A 16583-nucleotide genomic window follows, 5' to 3' on the forward strand; every position below is an offset into this window, starting at 1 on the left:
GAAGCCCTCTACAAGAGCGACCTACCTGGCAAAATGGAAAAGGTTCTCCCACTGGTGTGAGTCTCAACGCATACAGCCTTTACAAGCCTCAGTTCCGTCGATCTTGGACTACCTACTGCACCTCAAGAATCAAAGGCTTGCGCCCGCCTCGATTAGAGTGCACTTAGCCACCATTTCGGCTTTCCATCCGGGAGAGTTGGGAGTGTCAGTGTTTTCCAACCCCACAGTGGCCCGATTCCTCAAGGGGCTGGAAAGGGTGTTTCCCTACTCGCGCCCGCCTGTCCCGGCGTGGAGTCTGAACCTAGTCCTAACAAGACTCATGAGTCCCCCCTTTGAGCCCCTAGCCACTTGCTCCCTCACGCACCTCTCGTGGAAGGTGGCATTTCTCGTGGCCATCACGTCGGCCAGAAGGGTATCGGAATTGAGGGCCCTCACTTCGGAACCACCCTATACAGTGTTCCATAAGGATAAGGTGCAACTGAGGCCGCACCCCAAATTCCTTCCAAAAGTGGTATCGCAGTTTCACATGGGGCAGGACATTTGCCTACCGGTGTTCTTTCCTAAACCCCATACGGACCCTCACCACCGCAGCCTACATACCCTGGATGTCCGAAGGGCGTTGGCATTCTACCTGGAACGGACCAGGTCATTCTGCAGAACACCTCAGCTGTTCATTGCTATTGCGGAACGTATGAAAGGCTTGCCTATCTCGACACAGCGCTTGTTGGCATGGATTGTGCATTGTATACGCACCTGTTATGAGCTCGCCAATGTTCCGGCCCCAGAGATCCGGGCCCACTCGACTAGGGCCCAAGCGTCCTCAACGGCCTTCTTGGCGCAGGTCCCTATCCAGGAGATCTGTAAGGCGGCCACCTGGTCGTCCGTTCATACGTTCACAGCCCACTATGCAATCCATCATCAGGCCAGAGAGGACACGATGGTCGGGCTGTGCTACAGTCAGTTGTACCTTGACTCCTACCCACCTCCAATGGTAAGCTTGGGAATCACCTAATGTGTAATGGACGTGAACAATCACTCGAAGAAGAAAGAACGGTTACTTACCTTCTGTAACTGTTGTTCTTCGAGATGTGTTGTTCACGTCCATTACACTTCCCACCCTCCTTCCCCTCTGTCGGCAAGAAGGAACCGGAGGGGTCGGGTCGGCAGGGATATATATACCCTGGAGCGGGGCGCCGCTCTGGCGGGAAGGAGGGGGCCCTGCCGGCCCGACGGGAGCCGCTAAGGGGAAAAGTTTCCGACATCCGTGCACGCGGCGCGCGTACACCTAATGTGTAATGGACATGAACAACACATCTCGAAGAACAACAGTTACAGAAGGTAAGTAACCGTTCTTTCTAGTGCTCCGTGTAAAATCTCTCATTCCTAAGCAAGTTCACAGAGAAGCTAGCCAAATGCCAACTACAAGCTCACCTAATTGAAGCTAATATCCTAGATTGGATCTGGATTCAGGTCAGGACATGGCATTGAAACCGCTTTAGTGGCACTGATGGAAGATCTTCTGCTGTCAGTGTATAGAAGGCAGACGTCCATTCTCATCTCCCTGGATCTTTCTTTAGCATTGGCCATGAAATACCCAAGAGAGGTGGTGGGGTGCAGGGTAATGGTTTGAATCCATCCTGGAGGGATGCTTCCAACAAATAGTGGTGGGGAACTGCACCTTCACTATGAGACCCCCTCACCTGGATCAATTTTCTTTCCAGTACTTATCAAGATCTATATGCAGCCACTAGATGAACTAGTCAGATAAGTATCAGGGGGTAGCCGTGTTAGTCTGTATCTACAAAAACAACAAAGAGTCTGGTGGCACCTTAAAGACTAACAGATTTATTTGGGCATAAGCTTTCGTGAGTAAAAACCTCACTTCTTCGGACTCTTTGTTGTTTTAGTCAGATAAGTGCCAGCAATATGTAGATGACACACAGATTGACCTATCTTTCACCATGTATGACCGAACCACTACCTAGATGCCCAATGCTTGGATGAGATCAGCTCATGGATGAAGAACAGCTGGTTGATGTAGAACCTGAGCAAGACAGGTTATGCTGGTGGGTAGAGGAAAGTGCACTGAAGGGCTTGCAGTCTTGTGTTGAAGATTAATGCCCACAATTGGTCAATTCAGTCCATATATTGCTGGATTTCTCACTGACGCTGAACTCTCACATAATATGCATGCATGAGTAATGCTTTCTATCTCTGGTTGGTGAGGAACCTGTCCTACATTATGGCAGATGATGACTTGGCCTCAGTTATTCATGCCTTTGTCACCATCTGTCTAGACTATAGTAATGCTACATACCTGATTGTGAAGGTATCAACCCTTAAGAAACTCCTATTAGTGCAGAATGCTGAAGCACATCTCCTCGGCAACACCAGCTCCCGCAAGCACATCACACCTGTCCTCTACTCTCTGTGCTGGCTTCCCTAGAATATCTTGTTCAAGGTCTTGGTCCTTATCTTCAGGGCACTCCATTTCCTGAGTCCAGCATATATAAAAGGTCACCTAAAGCTCTGGGGTGAGTACTGGTCAACAGCTCCACTCGGACACAGTGGAATTTCCTAGCATGAGGGTAAAGCCCATCTGTGCAGAAGATGGAGCTTTTGGGGGGAGGGAGTCTGTGGAATGAACTCCCAAATGAAGGACCATCACAAACCTCACTTCCTTCCATGCCAACTGCCAGGAACACTTCTTGGACCTGCTTTCTCTAATGCAAGTACTCTGTGTACATTTAAAACATGCACAAAACCCTACCAAAACAGGCTGCTCCACTGCACACGCAATTCTGCTACTGGAGAGAGATTGAGAGAGAATGAACCATGCGTGACAGGGGGCTGGACTAAATTGGTGGCGCTCAACCTTTCCAGACTACTATACCCCTTTCAGGAGTCTGATTTGTCTGGCATACCCCAAGTTAAAAATGGGGTAAAAATCAGACATAGAAATACAAAAGTGTCACAGCGCACTGTTACTGAAACATTGCTTACTTTCTCATTTTTATCATATAATTTTAAAATAAATTAATTGGAATATAAATATTGTACTTAACATTTTAGTGTATAGTATATAGAGCAGTATAAACAAGTCATGGTCTGTATGAAATTTTAGTTTGTACTGACTTCGCTAGTGCTTTTGATGTAGCCTGTTATAAAACTAGGCAAATTTCTAGATGATATTTAGAGTCATACCTCTGGGTGAGAACCACTGGACTAGATGACCTATTGAGGTCCCTCCCAGTCCTACACTCCTATGATTCTATATATCCCTTAATACTTTTGCAGTGATGACACTAAAGTAGCTGAAAGGTTTATAAGGTGCCTTAAACCAGTATAGCAATTCCTGTTTGGGAAGGAAAATAAACTATACCAGTTTTGGGCACCTTTATAATGCATCAACACTACGGGATTATGTTTCTAAATCGAATTTGCAGATAGACTTACTTTCTATTTTCTTCCTTTAAGTTGACTACGGACTCTTTAAATCCTTTAAGTGTGGCCATTGGCACAGACCCCGATGTTAAAGATGGCAGACCTGTTACCTCCTCCTGTCCATCTCCCTGGGGCCACCACAGGGTATAGCTCCTTTCTAAAGTGCTTTTCACTCACTACAGCTCCTTTGGATGGCAGGTGAGTTGTTGCTCCTATTTAAGGGCTGGCCTGCTCACAGATTTGCACTGACCGAACTGAATTGGTTCCCCAAAACTTGTAGTTACTCAGGTGCAGATTTTTGTGGATGCTCTTACTTTGAAATAAAAGTGGCTAGTGTCTGCACAGATATTTGCACCAAAATAACTGTCAGTTTTAATTCGCATCTTTTGTGATTTCAGTACAAGTTTGTGTCGATCAACCCTTATTGCGGCCTGTAGAGGTCAAGTGAGTTGTTCATGGTCACACTGTGAATCCCTGAAAGATCCAGGAATAGAACCCAGGAGTCCTGGGTCATTCAGTACTACCCCCAAATAGATATTTTTATTAAAGATCCTTACTACTGGACTAGAAATCTCACATGCTAGTTCTTCAGTTCCAGTGCTATGCTCCAACCACCAAGAAAAGTCTTCTGAATGGATGAATTGTGAGGGGGTGACCGCAGCATCTCACTCCTGCAGTTAGGAGCAGCTTGCTGCCTCCTGTTGCTCCAGCTCCCCTCTCAACCCAGTCCCAATGCAGCACCTCAGCCCCTCTCCTCTCCCCCGCATCTGCATGTGCTCAGCTCTGAGGCACTCCAAAAGCCTGTGCAACCGGTCCTACAACCTCTTCAAAATGTGCTGCCCTGAAGCTGATGTGTGGAGGGAGGTCTTTCCCATGATACCCCTCACTCCCTTCACCCAAGATTCAGCTGTGAATTCTTACCATGACCCCAATCCCACATCCCTTTGCAACAGCAAAGGATTGTGGGATGTGGATTAGTCCTGAAAGAAACCATGAGTGGAACTTGGATCCTGGGTGAGAAAAGGTGAGAACCACTGTACTAGACAGTGCTTCCTCCCTCCTGTTTCCATTGTGTGCACCAAAGACTTGTTATGTAGCCTGAAAGTCTAAAGAGACTGCTTCTCCACAAACTGTCGCTGTGTGCTAGGACAGATGTAGCAATGAGGAGTGGGCACGTTCCCTTGGATGTGTACAGTGACCTGATTATTAACTGAGGAGGAAATTGGTTTAGTGCTTGGAGAATCACTTGGTAATGGCTGTTGTTACTGTTGTTGGAGCAGGTTTTATTCCAGTGGGAGTTTCTCTAAAGGGTACTGCATCTTAGTGAATGAGTTATTGTAATGGACTCTGCTACTGCAATTTGCCTCTAGGGCACTAATGACTTTGAAGCTATATGGATTTTGTTTTTATCTGTAAAAAGAGACCAGCATATGATGCATATAAACATCTAAGAGAACCTTAGAGGGTTAACTGCTCTGTATCATTTTCAAAAGGGTATCTGGGAAAAATATAGCTTGTGGCAGGCTAAGATCCCCAGAGATACTCCAGGCTGCCTGGATTTACTGCTGAACTGTCTCAGCGGATGGAATTTTTCATCATGTGACCTTTGTGCTCCTGCAGGTGTTTACAAACTGCTGCTGTAACTGAACAAGGATTTTGTACGGTGAGTGAAACAAAACCTTAGATCTGTCAGTGTGTTCTAGGTGCATATTCCTAGCCTTTTAAAATGAGACACACAATAACTACCAGTTTGGCTCTTTTCTCAAAGGATTCCTGTAGGTTTGTAGCTGGGGAACTGGAACAAGGCCAGGGCCAGGCCAAACCCAATGCAAAATAAGAATGTTTCAGCTCTGAAATTCTGCCACATGTGTTATCCACCATTTGAGTTATAGACCTGATAAGGACTCTCAGAATGTGACTGTGAAAATATGGGGGATGTTTTGAATAAGGAATACATAGTGACTAAATTATCCAGCATGCTGATCAGACTAGCATGTGGAATAATAGTCACAGAAACCCATTAGCCTTGCATTTAACAGCAACCAGATGCAAGGCTGTATTAGCCAGTAGGTTAGAAGATGATACTTTTATTGTATAAAAAGCATTTCTCTTGCCCCACTTGGGAAAAGACTGTTGTGACTCATTTGGAGCTTCTCTGTAATTTATGAATATTGTGTATTGGCTTGGCTATTGTGCTGGTTTCTGTCTACCAGGTGTGTTGGTAACAACAAGGGCCGGGTTCAGTATCTAGGGTTTCCTCTTAGCATTACAAACACAATTGGCTTGAGCCCCTCTCCTCCTCCTCCCTCCCCTGGAACTCGAGGAAAACCAAACACCAGATCTGGGTATTTCTAAGAGGCAGTACTTCCCCACTTGCAAGCACTAAGTCTGTGTATGAAAAAAGAAATTTTTTATTAAGAGGAGAGGGAACCCAGTATTAACTTGGGAAAACATCACAGTGATGCAAAAGTATGCAAACGTTAAGTAAAACGCCCATCCCACAATATCTTGGGCAGTAGTGCTTTGCATTAGTTTCTCCCACTGCGATGTGAAAGTCACAAGACTCCATAAGTGTGTTTGGGTGGGTTCACCTGGAGGGGGGAGGGCACAGCTGAGTGATGCCTCTGCCTTCATCTGTGATGCCGTGTTCTGAGATTCCACCACCTAGCTCAGTCCTTAGTGATTTCACTGGCTAGTGGGGAACCTCACTGCTGCTGCCTCTTCTTTGCCTTTCTCTGCAACACCGAGAAACAAGGACTCTCAAGTCCAGTCAGCTGTCTTTAAACACTGGAGGGGGAGGGGCAAATGGCAACTAAGAAAACAAAGTCTGTGCCACCGGGTTAGGAGCATCTGTCCCAATCCCCACCCCAACTTTCACTTGGATTTGGCATCACTGCCTCCCGCTTAGCAAGTGAGATTGAGGTAGGGTGACTGTCCCCCTCACTTAGGGCCAATTAATTACAATTCTGCTGCCCTTTAGTCATACAGTAAGGATAACAATATTTCACTATCCCTGCAGCCAAGACTTACATGAATTTTAACCCAAAACGACCATAATTATGACTCTGGCAAAGCAGGTATGCCTGCTGATCACCGAGGGAAAGTAGGCGTCTCTCTGCAAATATGGTCTGCTCTTGAGGTCTTTCCCCCCCTGTTCATAAGTAAGTGGCAGGGGAGAGCTCATTCAGACAACTGTCTTACACTGTATTGGCTTAACTCAACTGGAATTAGTCTGGAAAAACAGGCATGAGGGAAAAGGATGGCTCAAGGTTAGAGCTGTCTGGGAATTTTCACCAAAACTGTTTGCCAAAAAAGTGCCAATTTCTTGAAACTGAAACTGTTTGCAGGAACATACCAGGTTCGCCAGAACTTGTTGAAAGAGTTTCTCAAGCCCAGGATGGAATTTCTAGTCAGAGAGTGAGATAGTTGGGCACTCTGTGAAAGGTTTCAATTTCATCTTGGTACAGAAAATTTCTGAATTCTAATATTCACAGGATGGGAACACTGTTTCCCACCCAGCTCCACCCAAGGAAGCCAGCTCTTAGTATGTGCCAAACCTCCTCTCCGGCCACCCTACACAATTGGTTTGGAGCAGGACAGGAAAAAGCCTGTGAACACAAAGACAAAAGAAACCTGGCAAAATTGAAGAGGGGCGGTAATTCTTTGGGGGAAGCAGACTGAGACACAGGTCCCAGCCAGGGTATCTGGGGAAACTAGGCTAGGTCACTGTCCCAGGACGGTAGGGTTATAGGTAGGATAGACGTATGTATACTATTTTAAATTCCCTTTTCTTCTCTAAAAAGGTTTGCTCCTACTACTTAAAAAACCCCACAACTCTTAAGAAGGCTGCTGACTGTACGTTATTGATCACAGACTCCTGAAGGGAAGAAGGTGTCTGAACTCAGACAGACATGTGGGGTGAGAATGGTTGGTACACGGGGCCTAGTCTAAGAGTGGGAGAATTGTAGAATTCCACCCTGCCAAAGGTAAAAGCCTGAAGCCTGACATTTCATAGATTCTATTGCCAGAAGGGACTGTTCTTACCATCTAGTCTAACGTCCAGCATAACACAGGTCAGAGAGCTTCCCCAAAATAATTCCTAGAGCACATCTTGGAAAACTATCCAATCTTAATTTAAAAACTGTCATTGATGTAGAATCCACCACAACCCTTGTTAAATTGTTTCCAATGGTTACTCAGTCTTACTGTTAAAAATTTATGCCTCATTTTCAGTCTGAATTTGTCTAGCTTCAACTTCCAGCCACTGTAACATATTAGACCTTTCTCTAGTAGACTGAAGAACCCATTATTAAATATTTGATCCTTCTGAAGATATTTTTAGACTGTAATGAAATCATCCCTTAACCTTCTCTTTGTTAAACTAAATAGATTAAGCTCCCTTAGTTTATCACTCTAAGGCATGTTTTCTAATCCTTTAATCATTCTTGTGGCTCTTCTTCACACCCTCTCCAATTTATCACCATCCTTGAATTGTGGGCACCAGAACTGGACAGACTATTCCAGCAGGGGTCACACCAGTGCCAAATACAGAGGTAAAAAGAACCTCTCTACTGCTACATGAGATTCCCCCTGTTTGTGCATCCCAGGATTGGACACAGTGTCATCACATAGGGAGCTCACGTTCAACTGATTATCCACCCTGACCCCCAGATCTTTTTCAGAGTCCCTGCTTCCCAGGATAGAGCCCTTATCCTGTAACCATGGTCTACATTCTTTATTCCTGGATGAATACATTTGCATTTAGCTGTATGGAAACACACATTGTTTGCTTGTGTCCATTGTACAGAGTGATCCAGATTGCTCTGAATCACTGACCTGTCCTCTTCCTTATTTACCACTCTCCCTATTTTTGTCATCTGCAAACTTTATCAGTGATGATTTTGTTTTCTTCCAGGTCATTGATAAAACTGTTAAATAGCATAGGACCAAGAACCGGTCCCTGTGAGACTCCATAGGATGACAATTTCCTGTTTATAATTACATTTTGAGACCTATCAGCTACTCAGTTGTAAATGGGGGAGGGATAGCTCAGTGGTTTGAGCATTGGCCTGCTAAACCTAGGGTTGTGAGTTCAATCCTTGAGGGGGCCACTTAGGGATCTGGGGCAAAATCAGTACTTGGTCCTGTTAGTGAAGGCAGGGGGCTGGACTTGATGACCTTTCAAGGTCCCTTCCAGTTCTAGGAGATGGGATATCTCCATTAATTTTATTTTTTTTTATTTAAATCTATTTAATGTGTACCATGTTAATTTGATATCTTTCTAGTTTTTTAAATCTAAATGTTGTGTTGTACCAAGTCAAACGCCTTACAGAATCATATAATCATGGAAGTGTAGCATTGGAAGGGACCTCAGTATGTCATCTAGTCTAGTACCCTGCACTCAAGGCAGACTAAGTAATAACTAGACCATTCCTGACAGGTGCTTGCCTAATCTGTTCTTAAAAACCTCCAAATGATGCAGATTCCACAATCTCCCTAGGCAGTTTCTTCCAGTGCTTAACTACCCTGACAATTAGGAAGTTTTTCCTAATGTCCAACCTAAACCTCCCTTGCTGCAATTTATACTCCTGGGGGAATTCTGCATAATTATGCAATGGAGAATTTGTGTAGAATTAATGTTCTGTGCAGAATTTCCTTTTTCCCCACAGAATTGGCACTGCAGAGCTCCTGGCCACCATTAGGGGTCGCTGGGCCCTGCAGAGCCTGACTCTCCAGCTCGCAAATAGAGAACACTGCCAGGGGGAGGGGGAGCTAGAGTGTTCCCGGCAGCTGCAGTTTGCAGACCGCCTTGAAGGAAAGAGGTGGCATTCAGGAAACTTCATACAAGCCAGGGACCCAGCGTCAGGCTGTTTCTCCCTGAGCTCTGGGGAGAAGGGATGCAGGTGTCCAGCTGGGGATGCCTCACACAGCCCCCTCCACCACTCCCAAATACTCCCTCCCAGTACACACACTCTTCCAGCACCCTCCAACTGAGGCCTCCCCCCCCCCTTCAGCTCCCCCTTCCCCTGACAGTGTTCTCTCTTTGGGAACTTCTATATGGTAACCCTATGGGAGCAGGGCGAAAAATTGACCATCGACTAAAAGACCAGAAGGGCAGAGCTTTCTCTCAAGATGTGCCCAGCTCGCATGTGTGACACAGCCAGACTGATTGCTCAACAATGAACAGAGAAACAGAAACTGGGTTGTCGTAGGGGTTTCTTTAACTCTCCTCTCCTGGAGAAATATACTTTGTTGTCTGTATTGTTACTTGCTGACAGGCATTTTGAAATAAATTACCAAAATAATTGGAACTGGTGTGATATATTGCTTTATTTTGACAAATAAAATATGCAGAACATTGCAGAATTTTAAAATGTTGTGTGAAGAATTTTAATTTTTTTGGCCCAGAAATCCCCAGGTGTAAATTTAAGCCCATTGCTTTTTGTCCTATCCTCAGAGGTTAAGGAGAACAGTTTTTCACCCTCCTTCTTGTAGCAACCTTTTACGCACCGTACTTGAAAACTGTTCATGTCCCCCCTCAGTCTTGTCTTCTCCAGACTAAACAAACCCAGTTTTTTCAATCTTTCCTCATGGGTTGTCATTTTCTAGACCTTTAATAATTTTTTGTTGCTTTTCTCTGGATTTTCTCCAGTTTGTCCCTGTCTGTGTCCTGAAATGTGGTGCCCAGAACTGGATACAATACTCTAGTTGAGGCCTTACCATCACGGAGTAGAGCGGAAGAATTACCTCTCGTGTCTTGCTTACAACACTCCTGCTGATATATCCCAGAATGATGTGGTGTGGTTTTTTTTTTGCAACAGTGTTACACTGTTGACTCATATTTAGCTTGTGATCCACTGTGACCCCCAGATCGCTTTCTGCAGTACTCCTTCCTAGGCAGTCATTTTCCATTTTTTATGGGAAGTCTAGATACATTATGTCAGCACCATTACTTTTATCAACCAAACTTCTATTCAGTATTGTTGTAGCCATGTCAATCCCAGGATATTAGAGAGAGAAGGTTAGGGTCATATTGTTTACTGTACCCACTTTTGTGACCAGAAGAAGAGCTCTGGATAAGCTTGAAAGCATGTCTCTCTGACCAAGAGAAGTTGGTCCAATCAAAGATATTACCTCACCCACTTTGACTCAACCAAACTTGTCAAACTAACTTTCTTTTTCTATGAGATTACAAGATATATTTTCCATAAATCCATGTTGATTTGCATTAAGTACATTACTCTCCTTTTAATTCTCTATTGAGTCCAGTATCAGTTGCTCTATTATCTTGCCTGGCATCTATGTCAGGCAGGCAAGCCTATAATTACCTGGGTCATTCCATTTACCCTTATTAAATATTGGCATAACGGTATCTTTCTTTCAGTCCTCTAGAACTTCCCCAGTGTTCCAAGGCTTATTGAAAATCAATATTATGGTCCAGGAAGCTCCTCAGCCATCTCTTTTAAAACTGCTGGAAGCAAGTTTACTGCACCTGCTGATTTTAAAAATGTCTAACTTCAGTAGCTTCTGTGTAACAAACTGGTGAAATGGCAAGAGTGTTATCACCATATGTGGAGACTGTGTAATGTGTATTTTCCCCAGATACAGAATAGAAATATTTACTGAACACTTCTGCATTGTTATTGATAATTCTACCATTTTCCTCTAGTAATGGAACTATTGTCAGGGTTCTTTTTGTTCCTCATATCTCTAAATAACTCTGTCTTATGTTATTAACGCTGCTGGCCATAGATTTCTCCCTGTGTCCCTTTGTTTCTCTAATCATTTTTCTACAATTCTTATCTTCTGATTTATATTCATTACTATCAACTTTCCCTTTCTTCCTTTTGTTATAGTTTATTTTTTACAGCTGCCTTAACTTCCCCTCTCAACCAGGATGTTTGTTTGTTTTTTTAACCAGCACAGCCTTCTTCCATGGTTGTGGGATTGAGGCTTCTTGTGCATCTAGTAAGGTGATCTTAAATAATTCTCAATTATCATTCACATTTTTCTGATTCAATTCTCCCTCCCAGCTGATTTGGCTTGCAACTGTTTTCAGCTTTGTAAAATTGGCCCTATTAAAGCATCAAGTATATTTATTCCTGATCTGCACTTTTTTCCTGCCTGCATACTAAAAATGTGGTCAAGTTATGATCACTTGTACCTAAGCTACCATTAGTTTAGTTCTACGATCAGTTCCTTTCTATCTGTTAGGACAAGGCCTAATAAAGAGTTCCCCTGTGTTGCCTGAAATACTTTTTGAATTAGGAATTTGTCACCTATAATGTTTAGAAATTCCAAGGCTGTGTTAGTACTAGCAGTATCAGACCTCCAGCATATGTCACTCAAATTTAAGTCCTTCATGATCACTCCGCTTTTTTTCCCCTACACATAAGGAACAGCCATCCTGTTCCTCAGTGAGATTTGGGGGTCTGTAGCAGACACCAACTAATACCCTATCTTGTGCTTTATCTGTTAGGACTTTGATCCATAAGCATTTAAAGAAACAGGTAATGGTATTCTTGATATGGAGTGCTACTTCCCCTCCCCTTTTGCCCACTCAATCCTTCCTAAATATGCTATAACCATTGATCTTTAACATTCCAATAGTGCAAGTCATCCAGCCAGGTTTCAGAAATACCAACTAGGTCGAATTTATGCTAATAAATGAGTAATTCCAGTTCCTCTTGTTTGTTACCCAGGCTCCTAGCATAGGTGTATAGGCAGTTCAAGAATTTCTTCTTTTCATGTCCTTTGGTTCCTTGATTCACAGCCCATGACTTGCCCATGACTTTTACTATATACCCCTAACTAAAACTTGGGCGGGGGCTATAAGTGCTCTGGAAGGGCAGTCCGGTGGCACTGCGAGTGCTGGGGGAGGAGTGCTGGCGGGGGTGAGGGGAGGCAGGCGGTGGTGCTCAGCCCAGGACCCGTGCTGGGAGGGGCTGGGCAGTGGCATGTGGCCAGAGACCCCCACTGGTGCTGGGAGGGGGGAGCCAGGCGGCGGCGCACAGTCCTGGACCTCCACTGGTGCTGGGAGGTGGGGCCTGGTAGTGGGCGCATGGCCCGGGACCCGTGCTGGTGCGGATTGGCAGGTTCCCTACCCGGCTCCGACCGGCATATCCCTGCAGCTCCTAGGAGGAGGGGCGGCCGGGGGGCTCTGTGCACTGCTCCCGCCACAAGCGCTGGCTCTGCAGCTCCCTTTGTCTGGGAATTGCACCATTCATGATTTTATAGACCTCTATTATATTCCCCCCCACCCTTAGTCATTTCTTTTCCAAGCTGTATAATCCTAGTCTTTTTAAGCTCTCCTCAGATGTAAGCTGTTCCATACCCTTAATAATTTTTGTTGCCCTTCTCTGTATTTTTTCCAACTCTAATATATTTTTATGTGTATAACAATGTTCTGTCATGATTAGAGGTTTTCAGTTCTCTCTCAGAATGCTGACAATTTGACTTGTGTGCCAAGGAACTGGAAATATGGTAGAATATGCTGTCATCGTTGCTGGTTCAACACCAAAAATGTAGGGGCTAGGGAATGAAGAGGGAGTAGCAAACTTGGTAGAGTGTTTAGACATTGAAAGAGAAATTTGGACCCTTACCTCCATAGCTGAAAGGTTACTGTTAACCTGCATGTATAAATATAGGACTTGGGCTGGCCTGTACAGATGGCTAATGACAGCTCAAGAAGAATTAGTGAAGAACTGAGGAAAAAGCAGAGGGCAGCAAGGATAATAAAGGGTCTCCAGGGCTATAAATGAGGGTTTTATTACTTGGAAAGAGGAATGTGCCAAGATTAAGGTGCGCATAATCAAAGGGGTCTAGAGGAGCTGTATGCACAGCTATTGGAAAGAAGTGGCTCAAACACAGGGGGTTGGACAAAGGCAGGCAGTGTGCAGGAGAAACGTTTTTCTGCAGAAGATAATTGAGGAAGGGCCTCTCCAAGGCTGCAGCAATGTGAATGCTGAGTAAATGTCCAGGATGCAAGGAAATGAGCAGGCTTCTGAGCATCTTACTCAGTCTGCAAACCCTAGTTTTGACCTTGTGTCCCATCTCCCATTCCCAGATCCCCTTTGGAAGGAACTTCCTGCTTGGCCTCTCATATCCATAAGAATTGCTTATTCAAGTCTGTAAGGAAGAGTAAGCAGCCCTTTGGAAGACTAACCCAGTTTGTTACAGCTTTAAACCTACACGCTCTCTGGAGAACAGGCTTCCAACGCGCACAGTCTCTGCTAGGCTGACAGTCAGAGACAAATAGTGCTGTAGCTGTGTTGGTCCCAGGATATGAGAGACACGGTAGGTGAGAGAATATCTTTTACTGAGAGAAGTATACATTTTCCCAGGGTTATTCTTTACATGTTTTGCACCGTAGCTTAATAACTGTATTAAAGAATTGTCCCTGTGAGAGACGTGACAAGTCTAATGTAATTTGTAAAGGCAGGAGTGTGACAAGTCATGGAGCTGATAAATTAGAAGCTCTGGATTGGTTATGATGAATGTAGAAGGACTTGCAGCAGCAGAGCACAAAGTTTTGTTGCACAGTGGCTGACTCTGGAAAGTAATTATCCCCTTTCTCCCAGGTGGTGTGTGGGAGATTCTGTTTCCATGATATATGAGAATGTTAAAGCAGGTACATTGCAAGAGGCTAGTGAGTGTTTCAGGCCTCTGATTCTGAGTGAGGGACAGCACTCTGAGGGCTTGTCTGCACAGAAACTGGAGTTAAAATAACCGACAGGGTTGTCATTCGCACCTTCAGCTATCCTGGGGCTGTTCTGTGGGTGTACACACTTCTTTCACAATAAGAGCACTCTATTTCAGTATAATTTAAATGAAAATTTTACCTGTCTATTTAGGGCACTCTTATTCTGAAATAGCATGTACATGCATGATTTCAGCTCCTGTTTCCACATAAGCAAGCCCTCAGTGGGAGCATTGTTAATGCTCTGGCGGGATAATGGGGCTTCCACTTATTATCAGCAGCGAGGATCTGATTTACTGAGGGCTTGTTTGAGTTTGAGGATTTCTGCAAGAGGGTATTTGCACCCTTCCATCCCCTGTACCTCTAGGACTTTCCTGTCCCCTACTCAGGGCTCCAGGCCCCTTGTCAATTATGTATCCTCCAGGTGACTTTGTCTTTATGCTTCTGTAACCCATTTCCGGAGAGTGCAGATCTATCCAAATCTCCAAGAAGCCTTTGGGAAGGAAAAACTGGTTTAGGAGGAGTTTCCTGAGAGTGTCATCTGTGTGCAAATGCAAGTGTAGGGAGCATTTGCCCAGGATACTGTACTGAGCCATATAAAGAGAAATGCCTGTGTAGATCATTCCATATGAAACTGTTGTTTCAGCTGCACCCTGCCTTCTGCAGAGCTCTTCCTTTTCACTTGAGTGTTTCTCACACTTTTGGACACTTCTCCTTGCTGTCATATTTTGAATGAACGCTAAGGTTAATGTTATAACCCGGCAGAGTGGAAATGGCATTGCTCTTGAAGGACCCACCGGGTCTGCCTGCCTCTTCTGTTGCAGGCAGGCGATACTAGACCCCACTACCCTTTGAGGAGATGATCTGTACGGTTCTCAGCCTGCCGCATACTAAACGATGGGCCTTGGGAAGCCTGCTGCCCAGCGTGAATATGTTTAAAGTTGTGAAGCACTGGATTAGTCGTCCAAAGAGCTGCTGGCTGGCTCATAAACTTTAATGCTAGGCCGTGGTAACAGTAGGAGAGTAGGAAGTGAACTGTTACCAGGCTAACATGAGTGTTTTGTTGTTGTTAATCACCGGTATTGCAGTAGGACCTAGCATCTGAAATTGGGGGGAAGCTAGGTGCTGTATGTGAGAGCCCAGAAAGCTATAAGCTACATCGACAAGACCAAGACGGGGGGAGTATTATCTGCATTTTACAGGCGACTCTAGTCTCTCTCCAAGTTGTTCCTGAGCCTTTCACTGCTCCACCAGCAAGTCAGAGTAGCCATAAGATGTGGCTTCCCACCCCAGATGCAGCCTTCTGGTGCGTTTTCAGTTGGAGGAACCCAAGCAAAGAAGTGTTCGGGCTGTGCATGGCTTTGGTTGCGTAGGAGACTCTGGGAAGACACCTCTTCATGGCCTGTGGCACCCAGTAGAACTCTTGCCTCAAGCGTCCATTCTGCACCAGCCACACTCCTTGTCTGTGTGGCAGCCAATCTGAGCCAGGCAGGAGGACTGTGAGTCCAACGGTAATGAGGTTTCAAAGGTGGCATTAAAGCCTTTTGCCTGGCCAGCTGCCAGAGCAGTACTCTAAGGAGTCAGACCGCGGTGGGTTGGAGCATTCTGCTGAATGGGAGAGAGCTTCCAAGGGTCCTGTCAGCATTCCCTTCCTGCAAGTGCCTGGCCCAAAGGACATTCTCCTTCAGAGGAGAGTAAGCCAGCTGCAGGGGGTAAACTCTCCTGATATAAGGGGCAGTCTGTCACCTTCTGCTGTCAGCTCAAAACCCGTTCAGCTCCTGTAACCTTCACCCACGCACACTCTGGCTTTGCTTTCAGATCATCAGCAGCTGGAGAGTGTAAAATCCTGGGGGAAGGACCCTCTATTCTGTTGCAGGATGGAAGTGTGTGTGTGTGGGGGGGGGGGGGGGATGATCAGATTTGTGTACAGTCTAATTTTTCTTGATCTTGTGCTCTACATACTTCCTTCCCAGAATTTCAGATAGCAGGGTGTGGCTTGCAGTGCATCTGCTGATAGTCCAGCCCCTTTCTTCATTATCCAGGCTGTCTGGATAAGAGCTAATCCTTCCTTAGGGCAGGACTGATGAGAACATAGAGGATTTTTGCGCTTTGTGAGAGTGTTCCAACCACTTGTGTTGTGGGGGAGTGCCCTGGACAGGACTAATAGGGCAGCAGGAGGAGAGTGGGGCAATGGATTTTCTTAATGCAGCTCTGCAGAGAGATTAAGCTGGAATAAAATCATTCTGGCTCTGTGCTGATTTATGTCTTGTCTCTATTGTTGCTAGGGCATTAGCTCTGGGAGGAGGGAGAGCAGTATGCTGACATTATGAGAATGACCTGCCAGACTGTCTGTGTCTTGCAGGGCAGCTTCTGGCTAGGAGTTGCTTCCTCTCATGTTGAGGTTAAATTCAGAATAAAAATCACAGCTCATCCCCAATTC

General features: G+C 45.2%; 1 protein-coding gene across 4 annotated transcripts in view; it reads left to right on the plus strand.

Annotated features, from left to right (window-relative positions):
- NDRG3 (NDRG family member 3) overlaps nt 1-16583 on the plus strand; it is a 110946-nt gene that overhangs the window by 45640 nt on the left and 48723 nt on the right. The window contains exon 1 of one of the 4 annotated variants that reach the window (XM_034787105.1): nt 5086-5107. The exons of 2 other annotated variants lie outside the window; for them this stretch is intronic. The gene's annotated coding sequence lies outside the window, so the exon portion shown is untranslated. Of the gene's footprint in view, nt 1-5085; nt 5108-14955; nt 14961-16583 lie in introns of those variants that run through there. One more of the 4 variants, XM_034787104.1, reaches the window with a different exon arrangement.

Source organism: Trachemys scripta, chromosome 12 (genome assembly GCF_013100865.1).
Source record: "Trachemys scripta elegans isolate TJP31775 chromosome 12, CAS_Tse_1.0, whole genome shotgun sequence".
Lineage (NCBI taxonomy): Eukaryota > Metazoa > Chordata > Testudines > Emydidae > Trachemys > Trachemys scripta.